The 20619-nt window shown below is 37.9% G+C and overlaps 1 pseudogene; it reads left to right on the forward strand.

The window, feature by feature from the left end:
• Positions 1-2968: 2968 nt before the first annotated feature.
• Positions 2969-20619, forward strand: part of LOC102963772 — a 32718-nt pseudogene continuing 15067 nt past the window's right edge.

A 20619-nucleotide genomic window follows, 5' to 3' on the forward strand; every position in this document is an offset into this window, starting at 1 on the left:
TTTTACTTTGTAAACGTGCCTGAGGCCCTTTTGGCTGAAACAGACCCACAGGCCACTGCTTGTCACATCTGGCTTTTCAGCAAACACATTACTAATATTTGTTCCGGACCTTGATGGAAAGGATTAGTTAAAATAATTAAAATGCAGTGATAACCCTGTATATGCTCAACAAGACGCAGTGCTGAAGATCCTATTTTGAAGTCGATTCAAAAAGCCCTTTCAGATCTTGCTTGGAAACCAAAGTCACCATTCCAGAAATCCAGAAAGTCATTCTCGTTACATATGCTTTTGGTTGTGTGCAGAGCCTCAAAACTGCACAACAGAAGGACAGGGAAGCAATCCCACTGCACATCTTCTGCAGGACAATGCTACTCTAGACACTGACATTTGTACATAGTGACACAAGAGCCCTTCTCGCGGGCCTCTTTCTGGCAGAGGCAAAGTCAACAGCTCCACGGATGCTGTACTGCTTTCCTGTTGCCCCCATAACACATGACCGCAAACGCAGGGGTTTAAAACGACACAAATTTATAACCAGCTCTGTAAGTCAGAAGCCTGACACGGGTTTCAGTGAGCTAAAGTCAAAATATCGGCAGGGCTGCTTTCTTTCCTAGGAACTCTAGATGGAAACCCATTTCCTTACCTTTCCCAGCTTCTAGAGGTCCCCACATTTCTTGGCTCATGGCCCCCTTCCACTTTCTTCAAAGACTATCACGCTGCATCCCTCCAGCCTGTCTTCGGTCCGGACATTCTCTGACTGTAGTGGAGAAATGTGCTCGGCTTTTAATGACACTTGATTAGATCGGACCCACCTGGATAACCTCCCCATCTTAAGGCAGTTAACATCACACCTGAAAAGTCTCTTTTTGCTGAGTAAGGGGACATACTCGTAGATTCCATATATTAGGGCATTGGCATCTTTGGGGGCCATTATTCTTTCATAGATGGCCGAACTGGAACTATTTTGAGTAGCATTGCAATGGCCATTCCCCTTGGGGCAACCAAGGAAGGTCATCGCAGAGACAGCCTGGCAGGGCCTCACCTCAGAGTGACTCAAAGATTAATCCTCTCATAACAGCCTCAGTGATATCAAGTTCAAAAACAATTAAAACTTGCCAGTAGACTCTAGCTGGGAGCAATTTTTCTAGCACTGAGAGGGATAAAATTGGACAAAATGGCTTTGATTCAACAGGAATATCTTCCAATATAAATTTAAAACAGTCCTGACTCGAGGGGAGGGGTATATACAAATAAGCCATCAATTCCATTCCAGAATGAGAATGAGACATCACCTTTATTGTCCAATGCCGTAGTCGTCTCTGCAAAGCTTCTGACCAATGAATGATATCTAAGCATAGCAGAGGATGGTAATTCACTGCTCATTTGAATTTTGCACAGTTGTAATGGTTTGAAAGTTCTTCCCACCACTATGCTGAGATAAGCCCATCTGTCATGTTCACATATGGCTCTCCGTTCTCCTTTTTGGAACCACACAAGCAAAAATTTAATTCAGCTCCTACTTGCTGAATGGCTTTTGAGGGAGGCATTTAGAGCCATTCTAGACCACCATATAGAAGAGTTAAAGGAACCAATAAAATTTTCCTATTTTAAAATTAGAATCAAGAAAATGAAAAAAAAAAAAAAAAACAATTGAGCTGATGCAATAAGGAATCATTTGTAAGAACAGTTAGGAGAGATATGACATCATAGGTGCATTAAGTTGCTTTTAATCTATTATAATCTCCTTAGTCAGATTTGTTACAAGGGAAAATAATTCCACAGGAGACTTTCAGCCAGGCAGATTAAACTTGAAATTTATCTCCAAAATATTAAAAATCACCTCAAGTGCTCACTTTCTTTATGAAATATAATTTAAAATTACAATATTTTGCCTTAGTTTTTAACTCACCTTAAAATCATCTAAATAACATTGCCTTTATTTTCTCTTAAGATATAATTTTACTCTATCAGCAAAAAGAACTTTAAGGTTGAAATTCTAAAGGAACAGAAGAGATACGGGTCGGCGATTCCAAGGTGGCTGTTAAACAGATGCTTCTGAAATCATAGATATGATTCTTGAAAAGCCATTAAGTAATGAGTTTTCTAGTATATCTCTCATTTTTCATCATGCTTTCCTCCTGTATTTCAAAACTTTTTTAAATCAATAAATATACACTAAAAGCTAAAAAATTTTACTCAACAAATAGAAGTATTAAACTGGCTTTTCTCCTTCAAGATTTAAAAAGAAACATTCTTTCTGATTCTTACAGTTTACTGGTTTAAAGCAAATAAATAAAAGAGACCATTTATTAGTGTTTAAAATAAATAATACTGAAAAACACAGGAAGTTAGGGGGAGAGATTTTTAAGTGAGGGGATGATCTTAATCACAGAAATGTCAACTTTTTGACATGATGAAAAGCAACGTGTTCAAGCATTTGATTGACAGATGATAATCTGCACAAAAGCTTTGAGAGTTAGATCCCGGTCTTTTGTGAAGTTTTTGAATTACAAAAATAATGAACATACCATGTTGTTCTGAGGTATTTTTGCAATTTAAGTCTTATTCAGTTCCATTTTTTTTCCTGTTTTTGTTAAATATAATTGCTATTAGAATGTCCTAAAACATGCTCTATGGTTTAATCTAAAATTTAACTTTAAAATGGAATGCAAGGCAAATGAAATACGTATTTGCCATTAGACTCTGATTCTACCTAGATGAACAGTAGCTGAAAAAATTCTAATTAATTGAATTAATTAATTGAATGCTCTTCTTTAGTGTTGTTGGACAGTTACATTAAGTTATGTAAATAACACCAAATTCCATTGGATCATAGTAGGTCTATTACTTTAAAAAAATTAAATCTTTATTCATGAATATTCACTTTGGTGAGACACTTGTGGCTTAAGGTGGGCTTCATAAAAAATAGATTCTGAGATGGATATTTGGGTGTCAGGTTTATTAGGGAATGTCCTCAGGAATACTGCTAGGGAGTAATGTGATGCACGTGTGCAAATTTTCTCAGATTGAGGCAAAGGATCCAGGCCTTATTACCCTTCCTTCACTGACCAGCCCACCGGATGTGAGCTGCCCACAGCGGAGAGGATGTGCAAGGCAGCCTCCTTCAAAGGAAGAGCAGTTCCCCAAGTATGATGCAACTGTGAGCTCTAACCACCCAATGCTCCAAAGCAGTGCAGAAATAACTACCTCCCTCCTGAAGGTGGTGGGTACACAACAGTAAGTGCTACAAATTTCAACAAAAAAAAAAAAAAAAAAAAAAAAAAAAGTCTTCCAGTATACCATTGGCATTCTGACCATGATATCATTAATACTGAAATTGAGACCTGAAAAGAATATAGGTCATCATCAAGCACCAACCCTCTTGGAGCATTAAGGGGGAAACCACACAGATACACTCTACAAATCAAACAACTTTGAAAGACACTGGACTAATGCCGTTCAGCTCAATTTCAACTCCTGTTTATCCATATTCTATATATTCCTCCTCAGGTTCCTCACTTGGATGCCTAAATGGCATATTAAAATAAAAATCAACCATTTGACTTTCCCTGCATACAGCAAGGGAGGTGTCTCTCCCAAGACACCTCGCTTCAGCAAGCGGTACAGTCATTCTTCCAGGTGCTCAAATTAAAATCATCTGACTCAGTATACCTCACTCCCTGTTGTGCATCCACTGCGTTAGTACATCATGTAGGCTCTTCCTACAAACACAAGTAGAATCCGAGCACGAACACAGTCACTCCTTTAGCATAAGCCTCTATCTCTGCTTGACTATTGCAGCAGCTTCCTAAGTGGTCTCTCCACCTCTCCCTTGCCTTGTAATCTATTTTCCACATATCAGAGTGATTCTTTTACAACTGAGAAAGACCATGTCACTCCTTTGCGTAAAATATTCCAAACACTTTGTAATTCCCACACAGCCCCACTTACTATCTATCTTAACCACCTGCCAAATTCCCCTCATTCCCTTTGCCCTGCCTACACTAGTCGTGCTATTCCTAGAACACACCCACCAAACTCATGTCCGACCCCAACGGCCTTTTTCACTTGGCTTGCTCTGCCTTGAACTCTGGGCAGAGAGTTAGATATCTGCATGGATGTTTCCCTCACTTCTGTGGTTCACTGGTGATCTTTTCACAGCTTTTGTGATCTTGAAATTCAACTTTGTTCTAATATGGCTGTTAGTATTGATGGTAGCTTACTTTGTTGAAATACCTAGCACATAAGCAACGAGCACAGTAGAAAAATATAAAAGGTAAAGATGATGATGGAGAAAGTAATTTTGCAGTTTTGCTCAAAAAAAGAATGTTCTAACAACTACTGCCATATGGAGGGGACTGACACAAAGGTGGTCTCCAATGTCCAAAGGGGGTCCACAAGGTGCTAGAGAATCACCTGCTGGTGATTATATTCATGGGCTCGGATTACGGATTGGCCAAATGAATCTCAGGTTATCTTACACATCTGAGTTCATATGATTTTATTAGAATTTTAAAGACCTTTTTTTTTGTTTTTTTACTATTTTTTGAACCCCAAGATATTTTAATTCATGGTCAGATTTCACTAGACAATCTATCTCAACATGCTCATGGTTTGCCATTAAGATGACTCTTTTGTAAATAAGGTAAAAAGCAGCAGACTTTTTTGAAGCATTCATTATGCATATGAGTACTTGATTAGAAATATGGCAACGGGAAATAAATAATCTCTTGAAAGTTCATTACTGAATGATGCTATCATGTTCTAAATAAGCACAGTGTGAATTTCAGACTGGCTCATTAATCATTAGAAGACAACTCTAATCAGTGGAATGTGACTCTAACTTTACTTTGGGGCAATTGTACTTGATTGAAAATAACAGCCAATTAAGAAAAAAAAGTACAAATGATTGGCAAGAAGGAAAGAGAGAACTTTAAAATCTTAGACATAATGACTCCATTGATTGCTAAAAATTGAGTTGTTTAAAACTTTCAGTTTGTTATAGTTGCCCTGAATTGATCCTGCACTATGGAGACTAAGAGAGTAATTTCTAAATATACTATACAGCATTCATTCTCTCCTTCCTTAGTTTAGAACCCCAATTATATCTGACACTACAATGCACACATGGAATGGGCCACATTTCTAGCGATCTGCCTTTATGGTTAGGTGACAAAATTCTGGAGAATGGGTTGTAACTTAAAGTGATGGGGAACTTCTGAGGAGAAGGGGCTATATTTTCTGTTTTTCAAGAGTTGACTCAGCAGAGAGATATGTTATTTTGCCTTCTCCCTTCCTCCTGCCTGAAGATCAAATTTGATGGATGATGCTACAGAAGTCATCTTAAATGTGATTCTAAAGAGGGTAGCCAGTTAATGGTGGAATGGCCCTGGACAACTACCTCTCTTATGTGAGAAGGAAATAAACTTCAATCTTGCCATTGTTTTGACTTTTCAGAAACAGACAGCCAAACTGAAGAGGATAATGCTCTGATGCATGACATTATACTGAGTCCAGTGGACTTACTCTCTAGAGCACAACAAAGAAAAAATGCAGTGAGTACAGTAGTTACCGGTTATCTGTCATAATCTTTTGCCCAGCATTGCTTCCTCTGCTATAACAGTATCTCAGCTTTTGTAGAGCCATCTCTCCATCATTGGAAATTATTCTGCTGAGACCGTAGAACAAGATATCCTCTCTCCTGAGCAGGAGGTAGATCCATTAGCCAACCTTGAATGATTGGATTCCATATGCCCTAATCTTGAACCTTGAGCGACATAGAAGATGGACTTGGGAGCAGATTCTTCCACCATCATCCCAAAGGGGCAACTCTTGGTTTCTAGCCAACTAGACACTGTCCTTTATTAACTGTCCTAATATTAACTGTCCTTTATTAGTGTCCTAATCACTGTCCTTTATTAACTCTAGTTATATGTCTTTTTCTTCAATACAGTAGTCCTCCCTTATCCAAGGAGGATATATTCTAAGACCTTCAGTTGATGCCTGAAATCATGGATAATACCAAACCCTGCATAGTATGTTTTTTTTTCTATGTATACCTATGATAAAGTTTAATTTATAAATTAGGCACAGTAAGAGATTAAAAATAACTAAGAAAATAATTATAATAATGTATTATCATTAAAGTTATGTGAATGTGGTCTCTCTCAAAATATCATATTGTACTGTACTCACTCTTCTTGTCATGATGTGAGATGATAAAGTGCCTATGTGATAAAATGGAGTGAGGCCAATGACACAGGCATTGTCATAGCAGCATTAGGCTACTATTAACATTCTGACAATACATCTGAAGGAGGATCATCCTCTTCTGGACCACCATTGACACAGGTAACTGAAACTGCACATAAAGCAGGGAGAGTACTGTAAATTATGAGCTACTAATACCATTTCAACATTCTTATTTCATCTTTGCTTTCTTTAAGGGAAGGGGCTATATTTTCTTTTCTTTTTGCTTATGTAAACAAAAATGGGTTTTTTTATTCCAAATTGTACCTAACATATGACTAAAGTTGGCCCAATACTTGGTATTAATTAAAACTCAGAGCTCATGCCCATTGAAGTTGTCATATTTTATACAATTTTTAGACAGTGCTGACATCAGCTAACTCCTAGGACTTCTGAGATTCAGCATTGGTTCTACACCTGAATGGGATCTTAGGTCACTACTACGTAATGCAACTGGTTATAGTAGAGGTTTAATAAGATCAGTATAATAAGGCCACTTACCTTTCTCTAGTTTATGACTCTGGAATGTACCCTTAGTCAAGCTAGCCATATTATAGATAATGCCACTGACCACCAGCAACATTTGGAGTGCATAAATTAATCTTCACTCCTGGAATAGCAAATCAAGGATAACATGTATGCTAACTTAGTAGAATTTGAACACATTTAGTACAACCCCAGTTGAGTACCATAGAACATGATCAACGTATACTGTACGTATTACTGTAGCAGAGACTGGTCTAGAATACTAAGCAGACTGACTCTTGTTTCTATGCTCTTTCCCCATGCATAATTGTGAGGTACAAGCTTTAGCTCTGGATTCAGGGAACTGGATTAGCATCTACATTTTCTAATTTGATCAGCATAATTTATATAAACTAAGACTCTGTTTTCTCACTTCTCATCTGTAAAATGAAAATGATTGAATTAATGAATACATTGAGCTTGGAACAATACCTTGTACTTGGAAATGATATAATACTATAAATGTTGGGTATAATTATTAAGATTAGCAATAATTATTTGAATAACACAAAAGAATTTTATATGTTACTCATTTTATTTTCCACTGATCAATGCAGGATTTAGCATCAAAATTTATAAAGGAAAATAAACACAAAAACAAAACATAGTAGAAAGGTTTTGACTTACCTCCTTTAACTATGAAATATCAAGTGGATAAAAAAATTTGAATTTTTTTTCATCTCTCAAGTTCTTAGAATATCAAGCTTTTTCTTAGAATATCAAACTTTTAATCAAATATTTGGTTGAGAAAAGGTCACTTATTACTATGGTATACTGTCTAAAGCTGCACTCAGAGGAAGTTTCATAGTTTTAAATACGTACATAGGCCAAGATGAAAAAATAAAAATAAACTTTTAGAAATGCAAGAAACTGGAAAATTGCCAAATTCAATATAAGTAAAAAAAAATAAGAGAATTTAATAAAGACAGAAATTAATGAAGTAAGAAAATGAAAAAGTACTTGAAGTAATAACTAAGTTAAATAGCTGTTTAATTGAAAAAGTTATAACTTTTATTTAATCCAAAGGGAAGAAGAAAAAGAAATGAGAAAATGAAAAATAAATATGGGGAAATAATCACAGATATTGGAAAAAATTAAAATCATCAAAATGTACCACTTGATCAAACTCCATGAAAATATAGTAATTAATTTCCTAGAAAGATATGTATTACTCAAAGTGACCTCTACAGTGGGAAGTTGTTTTTAATTGAATAACCATAGAAGTAATTTGTCAAAGAGCTATTTCCTTAAAATAATTTAGTAAGCAGGGTGGGTTTGTGTAAGTAAAACCATTCTGTTACATGGACCCTCCAGGAGAGGAAATGCTGACCAGTCACATTAGGCAACCCAGGGTGGGGGTGGGGTCCAGCAGACTGACTTGCTGTGTCATTCTTCTTCCTGACTCAGTCCTGGCCAAATGACACAGTGACACCTGCTGGGAGTTGAGCTTTCCTCTGAGACTTTCCTCAATTTCTTTACCGTGGGTCTTCAGTTTTTCACAGGGATAAAGCTCACTCTGGACCTCAGGGTTTCATTGTCCAGTTAGCTCCTGCTCTCTATGATTTCCCATCGTCTTTCTGATGTGCAGAAACAAAGTGAAATTTCTCATAAATGATGACTTCTCCCGACCCTAATCTCCACAATTCTTTTTTTTCTCTCTTTCTCTTTTAGGGAGAGAGAGTGAGGGCACAAGTGGGGGAGGGGAAGAGAGAGAGAGAATCCCAAGCACGCTCCAGGCTCAGGCTGGAGCCCCAGGTAGGGCTAAATCCCGAGACCCTGGGATCATGATCTGAGCTGAAATGCAGAGTTGGATGTTCAACTGACTGAGCTACCCAGGCAGCCTCACAATTCTTTTTTCTATTATGAGTTTATGTTTATTCACACATCTTTCTTCCTTTCGTTCAGCAAAATCTTAAGGGGCAGAGGGGCAAATGCACACACCTGTTCTGTCACCTTTAACAGAAAGAATTTGTATCATTGCTCAGAAGAGGTCAGAATGTAAGTATTGAAAGTACAGCATATACTTTTGAAATAAACAATTCCACGAAAGCATTTTACTGAGATATTTATACTTACAGAGGCAGTGAAATAGCCTCAAGCTGTAGCAATATAGTCATCAGATCTATTTAATGTCAACATAGTGGGTATCAATATACTTTAGCACACTACTTGTTATTGGTAAGAGTAAAGATCAAAAATATAAAAGGTGACTTGGCTGAAATATATACACTATGTAAGTGTAGACTACATATCAGTTATATGTTTTAAAAAACACCTACACTTTCTCACTAAAAAAATACATCTCTTTTCCTCATTTCCCACGTTATTCTGCTGTATTGAAATTCTTATCTCTTTTTTTTATCCCCACCATTAGGGAAAAAAAAAAAAAGGATTGGATGATAGGAACTTTGAAAGACAGTCTTGGATTCTGCTTAGCTTTCAGCCTGATACTCATATAACTATCAAATAGGTAAGCCATCCTTTAACAAAATTCTAACATTCTTGGGGTACCTCGATGGCTCAGTAGGTTAAGTGTCTGACTTTGGCTCAGGGAATGGTCTCACAGTTAGTGAGTTCAAGCCCACATCAGGCTCTCTACTGTCAACACAGAGCCTGCTTCAGATCCTCTGTCTGCCTCTCTCTCTGCCCCTCCCCAGATCACTCTCTCTCTCTCTCTCTCTCTGTCTCACAATAAACAAATAAACATAAATAAATAAACTCCAACATTCTCATATTTCGTATTAAATCGAACTACAATACCTACTTATAATATCTGAGGATTTAAGTAATTTCTATAAAATTTTGTATGTGAGACTTAGCATTTATTTTGTTTTTAAATCTAGCTTCAGAAATATGGCACCTCCAAAAATCAAAGTGTTCTAGAATAAGTGCTAACAGGAAACCAACTGGTAAGATTTTTTCCAACAAGCTAATTTGAAAGACATCATTTACTTTATGAGACAGAGTAATCTGTCTAAATAAATGTTCTCAATTCTTTAATGAGTTGATCACAGATTCACACACAATGTAACTGTATATGTGAAAACTTCATGTGTATTAATTTCAATGTCTGTAACAAATAAACTCAGGTGAGCAAGTTTTAAGAGACTCGGTATATCAATTTTATATTAATTGGATTAATATATTCTGGTTGTGTACTTCATAAATGACAAGAAAATGCATTATGGTGTTGACTTCCTGATAACACATTAAAACAATTGGTTTCTTAACATAAGGGTGAAAGGTGACCTCAGACCTAACTCTTGTTTGAACCGTCACACTGAGAAGTATTTCTTTCATAATGTAATAGGCTTATAACAATTTCATTAGAAATAATTTGGTTAATTCAGTGGGAAAAATAGAAAAACAAATTATTTGACATTCTCTGATCTTTCCTTTCCTGCTTCATCTCCCATACTGTCACCTTTAAAAGATGCTGACACTTGAATTACCTAGTTCTGCTCTCTGTGCGTTAGCTTACCGAGACTCTGAATGTGATGGCCACTGTCAACTTTTACAGCTTTTCATCATCCTACGGCTTTGGGTGGCAACAATGAATAGGGGAGTCTCTTTTGTTCCCTGCTCAATGGCATATGGTAGTAATTTTAAAAATATTTGATAAATAAGTAACTGAATGAAAATATAATGAATGCAGTAAGCACAGCAGACTTAACAAGATAAACAAAAATAAAAGATAAATAAAGGTAACTAAAACAACTATTTGTAGGAGACTTTGGGGGAAGAACTCTTCCTATCCTTTGTTCACCTTGTTATTTGCAATCTCTTGCTAACATCTGACATCTTATTGACATGTTTCTTATTTTGTTGACTTTGTCATTCAGAAGAGAAAATACAGCTCAGCATCCCTCTTTTGAATTGCAGAGAGTGAAAACACTCTGGGCCAAGACAACCAGGCAACTGGATATAAAAATCCTGAAAAGGAATTGGAAGTTAGACTTGAGTGACAGCAGATATACTAAGAAATGGAGAAAAGTGACAGCAAACAGGAAGAAGAAAACAAAAGACCACTCTGGTAGGGAAATTAGAAAATGTTGCAAAATTCACCTTGAGAGTAACGTCTATGGACTATTTTGGTATTGAAATTGAAACAGGATTTAGAAAGCCACAGAGATAATAGATAAAATGTTTCATTTAACTATCAAGAACATTCCATTTGACCAGTGTCTTATTTTCTGGGAAAATGCAAACAGAAGGAAAATAGTTTACACAATCACTATGCCTATAAATTAGTAGAGGTCTTATTTACTTTTTGACGCAGAGGGGAAACAGAACTTTACTGTCAGAAGTACTGTGCATCTCATTCAATTCCTTAAGTGTCCAAGGAAAAAGTGACAATGCACAGCAGAGTCAAGCCACCTGCCCAAGTTAAGTGAAACTAGAACCTGTACCTACTGACTTCTAGAGAGATGGTCTTTTCAAGATTTATTTGATGGTGTTTTTTTTTTTTTTTTTAATGATTGGACTTCCAGCTTCAATACCATTATGGTAGAGAAAGGCAAGGGCGGCCAGGGAAACCTGCCCACAAAGGAAGTGCAGATCAATGGACTGGGATGGGCATGGACAGATTTCTGAAATGGTAGCAAATGATGTCATATGAATCTTCCCAAAGATTCATTAAACAAACAAACAAACAAACAAACATTTGGGGCACCTGAGTGACTCAGTGAGTTAAGTGTCCGGCTTCAGCTCCAGTCATGATCTCACAGTTCACGAGTTTGAGCCCCATGTCAGGCTCTGTGCTGACAGCTCAGAGCCTGGAGCCTGCTTTGGATTCTCTGTCTCCCTCTCTCTCTCTGCCCCTCCCCACTAGTGTGCATTTGCTCTCCCTTTCTGAAAATTAAATTAACATTAAAATAAAACCACAACTGTTTCTTTTAATGTTTATTTTTGAGAGAGAGAGAGAGAGAGAGAGAGAGAGCGCGCGCAATGGGGGTTGGGCAGACAGAAAGTGAGACACAGAAACTGAAGCAGGCTCCAGGCTCTGAGTTGTCAGCAAAGAACCTGATGAGGGGCTTGAACCCAAGACCAGGAGATCATGACCTGAGCTGAAGTCTGATGCTTAACTGACTGAGCCACCAGGTGCCCCCCAAACCACAATTATTTAAAGGTACTAAGGAACTAGGTAATTGCAAACAAAAGACAAGGGAAATTGTCATCTCAAAAACTTGTCATTCAGGTTAAGAAATGCCTGAATATGCTCCAAAGAGCATCTATAGAGAAAACATTCAGCCTATCCAGCTCAGAAAGGCAGAGAAAAGTGCTCAGCATTAGAGTCACAGCTAAGAATGTAAAAGGCAAATCTGTGAGAGAACTGCAGAAGTGCGAAGACCCAATATTTGCACATTAAATTCTGCAGAGGTCCCTCACCGCCCACTAAACTATAAATGTGCAAAGCAGAGCCCTGGGTATCTGGCAAAGAAAGCAGGGAGAGGCCAAATAGAAATAAAGTGCGAAAGACAGATTTATCAGGTGAGATCTGTGAGTTTGCTGCTTTCTTAACCAACTGCATTCCCCGACTCACCTGCCAATCAGGCTTACTGATTTGAAACATCAAAGAAAAGAGTCTGATGCTGGCAAAATATCGGAGTCTTCAGAAGCAGAGTAGCCATGATAGGTGAGTCTAAAAATGTGAAATATGTTTTGCCTGAGTCGGCAGCTTATCACTATGCCATCCCAGTGAAAACCTTCAGAGAATTAGGCTTAAAAAAAAAAAAAAAAAGCAGCAGCTGTTTGCTGTGAGGAATAAGAAGGATTATCAGCTGCTTCATTTCCAATGGAAAGAACGAAGTTACAGTTTGAATCCAAGAAAATTAACCGACTGCTGTGACAACAAATTCCCAGAAGAAGACAACAGAGTCCAGAGTTGCTACAACTTATTATCTACAATGTCCACTTTTCACCAAACATTATTAAATACACAAAGAGGAAAGTGTCATCGATAATCTGAAAAAAATACATAACACAAGGCAAGTGGGACCTTACTTTCAGTTGGCCAGATGATGGCTCTGTTAGACAGCTACTTCAGAGCAGCTATTATGTGTTCAAAAATTAAGAAAAAATATTTTAAAAGAATTAAAGGGAAAAAAAGGTCTAAAAGAGTGAGTGGAAAAGATATCTCAACAGAGAAGTGGAAAATATATAAAAATAGAAATTCTAGACTATAAACATTGAAACAAAAAATTCACTAGATGGGACTGGGGAGCCTGAGTGAGTCAGTCAGTTGATTCTTGATTTTGAATCAGGTCATGATCTCACAGTTTGTAGGTTCGAGCTCCACATTGGGCTCTGCACTGACAACAGAGCCTGTTTTGGATTTTCTCTCTCTCTCTCCCTCTCCCCTTCCCCCCCTCTCTCTTTCTCAAAATAAATAAATAAACATTAAAAAAAATTCACTAGATGGATCAACATCAGATTGAAAGTGGCAGAAGAAATAACTGGTGAGATGTATAAGAAGATGAATAGAAATTGCTCAGTCCCAAGAACAGAGAGAGAGAGAGAAAGAGAGAGAGGGAGGGAGGGAGAGAAAGTACTAAAAAAAAAAATAGAAAAATAAAATAGAAAAATAATAGTAAAATAACCCCTGGGATAATACCAAGCAGCCTAACACACAAGTAAGTAAAGTTCCAGAAGGAGAGGGGAGAAAGAGACAGGTATAGAAAAATATTTTAAGAAATTATGCCTAAGCACTTCACAGACTGGTAGACAATCTTAACTTTCAGATCAACAAATCAAAACAAATACTACACATATACATAAAGGATAAATATAAAGAAAACCAAACTGAGTCAAACTGCTGAAAAAATAAAAAAAAAAAAAATCTTGAAAGCACCTGGAGAGAAAGAACACAAAACATATACAAGAAAAATGATACAATTAGTAGCTGGCTTTTTACCATAGTAAAAAGAGTCCAGAAACATATTCAAAGTGCTGAAGAATTTTTTTTCCAGAAAAATTTCCTTAAAAAATAAAGGGTGGATATTTTCAGATAAACCCACCATGAGGAAATTCATCTCCAGCTGATCTCCTCTATAAAAGAAAAAAAAAAAGTGTTAAAGGAAGTTCTATAGGCTAAATGAATTGTTCTCTGACTGCAAGATAATGAAATTACAAATGAATACAATACATCTAGAAAAGCCCCAAAGATACATAAATTAAACAAGTCAGCTCTACACAAGCTAGGGGTCAAAGAAGAAATCACAAAAGAAGTTAGAAATTCATTTGAACCAAATGCTACTGAAAACTTTATAGGAGAGTGGGGTTCTTGGGCCCCACACCATGAAAGGAGTGCCAAAGGTCAAAGGCACAGGCAAAGTGTTAGATCTAGACTACAGGTCTAGCTGAAGGCAGACACAGTGTTAACAGAGTAGTTACTCAAACCCTCAAAAGAGAGCTCTGCTTAAGTGGAGAAAGCTCCAGCCCAGGTTCCCACTCTGGTCTAATATGTTAATGAGGGAAAGCGAGGATAAAAAATACTCCATCCTGATTGGTTGGAAGGGCCTCATGCTGACTGACCAATATTGGCAGGTAATTCAGGCAGCTCTTTGACACTTTTTGGAGCATGAGTCCTCTGTTTTAAGTCCTGTTTGTCTATGGGGCCACATTCTGGTTCCGCTTTGTAAGAGAAATCAGTTTAGGGGCGCCTTGGTGGCTCGGTCAGTTAAGCGTCCCACTTCGGCTCAGGTCATGATCTCAGGGTTTATGAGTTCGAGCCCCGCAGGGGGCTCTGTGCTGACAGCTCAGAACCTGGAGCCTGCTTCAGATTCTGTTGTCTCCTTTTCTCTCTCTGCCCCTCCCCCACTTGTGCTCCGTGTCTCTCTCTCTCTCTCTCTCTCTCTCTCTCTCTCTTTAAAAAAAATTATAAGAAATGTAAAAAGGGGGGCGGGGAAAGCAGTGTAATGATAACATCCAACAGAAGGTGCCCCCTTGCATAATGTTTTTCACTTTGGGCTTGTTCCCTGTCTCAAAAACAGCAAATCAACTATGTGGAATTCAACGGAAATAGGGAAAACAATGTATGTTTCTATTACAAAAGAAAAAGGTCTAAAACCAAAAATCTAAGTGTCCACCTTAGGAAGATAAGAAATGTAGAACAAAATTAAGGAGAGGAAAGGAAAGAAGGAAGAAAGGGTGGAGGGGAAGAAGAAAGGAAGGAAGGTTGGTTATAATCGCTTTCAAGTCCAACCTCTGGTTCATTTCAGAGTTTGCATCTGTTGATCTTTTGATTATTTTCCCTTGAGGATTTCTCATGGTGTCCTGTCTCTTTGCATAGTGAATATTTGGGGATTGTATCATGGATATTTTGAATATTACATTGTGAGACATGAGACATGGAGTCCTGTAACAATCCACTAGAGAATATTGATCAGTGGTGGTGGTGGTTTCAGAAGGCCGTTTACCTAGTTGAGTTCAAACCTGAAGTTCTAGCTTCTCTTCCATGGATAGACTTCCAATGTCAGCTGAACTTTCAAAGCCTTTGCCATGTTGCTTTTAGTGTTTCCTACAGATGCACAGCTCCAGCGAAGCCAGGACTTGTGTCAACTGATAGGCACACTTGGAGCCTCCCCCACCTTCCCTTCTCTCCTCTCTGCAACTTGCCACATATTCTCTGACTCCCAGGCTTCCCTTTTCCTATTCCTCTGGCTTGAACGTTGTCTTGTTTGGTTTTATGTTTTGGTTTTTGTTTTGTTTTGCTTTGCTTTTGGAGTTTTAGCTACTTGCACTGGGCAGTTGTGCGCAATTGGAGTCACCCTTGGAGCAAACAAGGGCTCCTTTTCCTGTTCCTCCGACTAGGGTTTCTCTCTGAAATTTTCTCCCTGCACCAACTGCACAGTTTCACAGTGAAGCTGGCTTTGATCAGGGCACAAAGGTAAAAGAGGGGGAAATAATCAGGAAACTCAACGTTGTAAGGGTCATTTCTCCGGTTTGGTCTTTCTCCCCCGATTTATTTGCTGTTGTTAATTTTCCGAGGTCTCAGGTAGTTGTTTGGTTTTGGCATTCTGTCCAAAGTATTTGGCTGTAATCGCTGAGAAAGATAAAGAATAGTGGGCTAACTTCATGCTGATTAGCCCCAGAAATCTAGGGGTGATCTTATTCATCTGCCCCTTTTTCCAAATTTTCTGTGATAAGCACAAGCATTACTTATATATTTAGGAACAAACATAAAACAATACAAAAAGTCTATGCATTAAGTTTTCTAAAGCTGCTTGTAATAGGAGTTGTTTTACAGAATTTCAGCCCAGCATAATTGAAAGAAATGGAATACTGTCACTTCTGTAGGATTCTGTTGTTTATATGTATTTGCCTTCTTACTAGAACATATGCCTGTTGTTAGAAACTGTCTCTTACCCATCTTTGTTTCTGTCCACCGTGCTCAGCACTGCATATAACCCACAGTAGATGTTAAATTGCTCTGGATTAGATTATCTGATATCATAGCTCAGAACTTCCTCTGTTTATGTGAAGTGAAGTCCTCTCTGGCTATCTGCTGTAAATAGCTGACTATGTGCTTTGTTTCTCCCTTCTTCCACCCCCACCCTTCACTATTTAATTCAAAATCCTATAGTGACTTACAGAGGAGCTGAGTTGAAAACAAAAGACTCTAAATATTTAATAATAACAGCTTTAAGAAGAAAAATTACTTCTGTCAATGGTATGTCAAATGGACTTAAAAATTATTTTTGCAAGAAAATAGCAAGATTCCTATTGTTACTGACCCTTCTAAAGGACCTTTCCAAAAACAAGAGATTATGTCTAGACCTTGAGAAAACAAATGACCAATGTCCATAGATATATGAAATTAAAGATATTGATCATTTGGGATAAATTTTAACATATCAAAAGACTGATACAATGATACCTTGCATATAATTAGTCCTAGATCACATATCTGACTCATTTTGAGAAAGTACTTATTTGATCAAAAATAATTCTAAAAATAATGAGCAAAAATCAATGAAGAGATGAATTTTATTATTTTTTTGTTTGTTTTATTAGTATGAAAACAGTAATAAATCAGGTTCTGAACTCAGATAATTGAATTAGTTGTAGGAGTTGCTAATATTACATAATAATGAGAACAGTCACCATTCTACTGCATCACTCACACTGGTTTAATAAAATTATTTTTTCTAATATGCAATTAATATTGAAATTATAATTTTTTTAAATGTTTATTTTTGAGAGAGAGAGAGACAGAGACAGAGTGCAAGCCAGGGAGGGGCAGAGAGAGAGGAAGACACAGAAACTGAAGCAGGCTCCAAGCTCTGAGTGATCAACACAGCGACGGACATGGGGTTCGAACCCACGAGCCGTGAGATCATGACCTGAGCCAAAGTTGGCTGCTTAACCAACTGAACCACCCCAGGGCCCCTGAAATTATAATTCTTAAAAAGAGTATCATGATCTCAAATTCTGCCATCTTAACACAACTATGAACATTTTCAATTTTCTTGAAATCATTTTTTTTTCTGGGCATCTGTTTCTCATTTAGCTTTAACGAGTCTACACAATTTATACCACACTTTCCCTTTTTCTAAGCCTTACTACGATGCCGTATTGTCTTCATCACCTTAATTTTCACTGGTACTTATGCTAAAGAGAGATGGCACCATGGCTGTTGCAAACAGTTTTTTGGTAGGTAATTAAGCCCATCCCACTTTTTACTTAATTAAATAATACTGTTAGAGGGGCACCTGGGTGGCTCAGTCGGGTAAGCGTCCAACTCTTGATTTTGCCTCAGGTCGTGATCTCTAAGTTTGTGAGCTCCAGCTCCAGCCCAGGGTTGGGCTCTGTTAGCATGGAGCCCAACAGAGCCTGCTGGGATTCCCTCCCTCCCTCTCTCTCTGCCCCTTCCCCACATGTGCACGTGCGCATGCTCTCCCTCTCTCTCAAAATAAATAAACTTTAAAAAATAATACTGTTTTAAAATTGTATCCAATGTGATTTTCTATTTTTTGATGTTTTTCTTAGTGGGAATTCTCAGAAGTAGAATTGATGGTTTAAAATTAAAATTATTTTTTTATATTTCTGAAAATTGTTATTTAATTGGTGTTCCAAAATGTTTTCTTTTATCAGCAATATATAAATTTACTTTCTTTTTACTTTAATTTTTTTAATGTTTATTTATTTTTGAGAGAGAGAGAGAGAGACAGAGTGCAAGTGGGGAAGGGGCAGAGAGAGGGAGACACAGAATCTGAAGCAGGCTCCAGGCTCTGAGCTGTCAGCACAGAGCCCAACGCGGGGCTCAAACTCACGAACTATGAAATCATGACCTGAGCTGAAATTGGACGCTTAATGGACTGAGCCACCCAGGTGTCCCTAAAATTACTCTCTTTACTGTACTTTTTAAATCATTTAGTGGTATCTTTCCTTTTATTTTTTTTTAAGTTTATTCATTTTGAGAGAGAGAGAGAGGGAGCATGAGCAGGGGAAGGACAGAGAGAGGGAGCATGAGCAGGGGAAGGACAGAGAGAGGGAGAGAGAGAATCTCAAGCAGATTCTGCACTGTCAGCCTACAGCTCAATGCAGGGCTGAAACTCACAAACCATGAGATCAGGACCTGAGTGGAAACCAAGAGTCAAACACTTAACTGACTGAGCCACCCAGGCGCCCCAAGTGGTATCTTTTTGAGGGTGATTGACTCAACAAATAATGGCATGCTGGTGTTATTGTGCACTTCTTTGATTACTAATTAGGCTTAAATGTTTTCATGTTTTTATTGTATTATCTTTTGAAGATTGTTTTTATGCCCTTTGTTTTTAGGAACGAGCTTCTTATAGATCTCTCTGATGCTAAGCAACAAGGAAATGTTTGTAATCATTTTTTAATAATCAAGGGAACAACGTTCTAAAGCCTTTGTAATCTCATTTTCACCAATGCTACTTTTGGCTCATGGAAACCAGTTTTTTTTTAAATTTTTTTTAATGTTTATTTATTATCGAGACACAGAGAGACAGAGAGCGTGAGCAGGGGAGGGGTAGAGAAAGGGGTAAACACAGAATCTGAAGTAGGCTCCAGGCTCTGAGCTGTCAGCACAGAGTCCGACGCGGGGCTCGAACTCACAAACTGCGAGATCATGACCTGAGCTGAAGTTGGTCACTTAACCAACTGAGCCACCCAGGCGCCCCTGGAAACCAGTTTTTAATACGTCTATTTGCTGAACATGAACTGAGCATATAATAGAGACTAGACTCTTTACACTTACTATCTCATTTAAATATTTTTGTCCGACCAGTGAGGTGGGTACTATTATTTACTGTCAGTTTAGAAGTGACTGGAGAGATTTTTAGAGAGGGTAAATTACCAACTATCACACAGCTGGCTACTGCTGAAGTCAAAACTAGACCCATACCCCACATACTTTAACCACCACAAGCTACCAAATAGAGAATGTGTTTTTGACACATCCTGTCGCACAGACGCTGTCAGAGAATGATCTGATGCATACTGTGGCATTTCTGAGCTCTCGCCTTAGCCTTGTAACCAGAAAATATGCAAATAATGGTATATAGTTTACCCTCAGCATGACCAAAGAGCTGGAATTGCAGAGATATTTTCATCATTATCTGTGTGAGTTGAGGGGACCAGGATGGAATAAAACCTTGGCCTTCCACTAATCCTCAGTCTTCCATTAGCCCATTGAGTGACCCCAGGAGGTTATTTAAGTTCTCGAGTCACAATGGTCTCATCTTTAAAAACATCATTCACAAAGATTTCCTTGGATTAAATGAGATTATATATGTAATGGACCTGACAGGATGCTTGGTACATGATAGGTGCTCAGTAGACAGGTTTTTGTTTTTGTTTTTGTTTTTGTTTTTGTTTTTTGTGTGTGTGCTTAGTTTGCAAGACTTGATTTGGGTGTGCAGTGTGTCAAATGACTCCAAATGATTTTCTCAGACTCTATCTTTCCTGAGAGTTACTAAACTACTTAATTCTTGCGAAGACTTTAATCGGAAGAAACTGATCCATTTTAGAACTTCTAACAAGTACTTACACATTGGAAACTTTCCAGCATAGACTAACTTAGCACATTGCTGGACAATTTCATGTCCTCCAGAATCTCTGTACCTTGACTATTCATCATGTAAATTCCTGAAATAGGTTTAAATAATTGATTGAGGGAAAGAATAAAGAACCTCATACCGTTAACAAGATTTAATTCTGACTCCCACAAGCCTAATTACCTCCCTGAAAAGTACTCTTCTGTACTGTGGCTCCTGTCTCTTAAAACAATTAGCCACGGTCTTGATTTTTGTTTCTGTTCATTACCTATAGTCTTTATCTTCAAAGTAGGTGTGGATAGTGGATCACTACTTTTTTTTTTTTGTTAATATTTATTTATTTTGAGACAGAAAGAGAGAGCATGAGCAGGGAAGGGGCAGAGAGAGAGGGAGACACAGAATCCGGAGCAGGCTCCAGGCTCTGAGCTGTCAGCAGGGCTTGAACCCACCAGCCGTGAGATCATGACCTGAGCTGAAGTCAGACGCTCAACCGACTGAGCCACCCAGGCGCCCCATGATCACTACTTTTTAATCCAACACTGATATAGGCACCACTCTAAGATATCAGTACTTCTTTGGAAGCAATTTATTTTGTAGAGCCTTTTATAATCTAATTGTTCCTGATTCACGATTTAGTTTAAGGAGATTCTCAGTGAAACATGCTCTATTCTTCTGTTTGCTCATATCATATTGCTTTCTGCAGGGGGATGGTAAGCTATTTGGCCTTTCTCACACGATCACAGTCTTTCTCTTGGAATAACTAGGGTTATTGGCTTTATTAAATTCAAGAGAAGTACAATTTCCAAAGTATGTCTCACTTAGG

This window comes from Panthera tigris, chromosome C2 (assembly GCF_018350195.1).
Source record: "Panthera tigris isolate Pti1 chromosome C2, P.tigris_Pti1_mat1.1, whole genome shotgun sequence".
Lineage (NCBI taxonomy): Eukaryota > Metazoa > Chordata > Mammalia > Carnivora > Felidae > Panthera > Panthera tigris.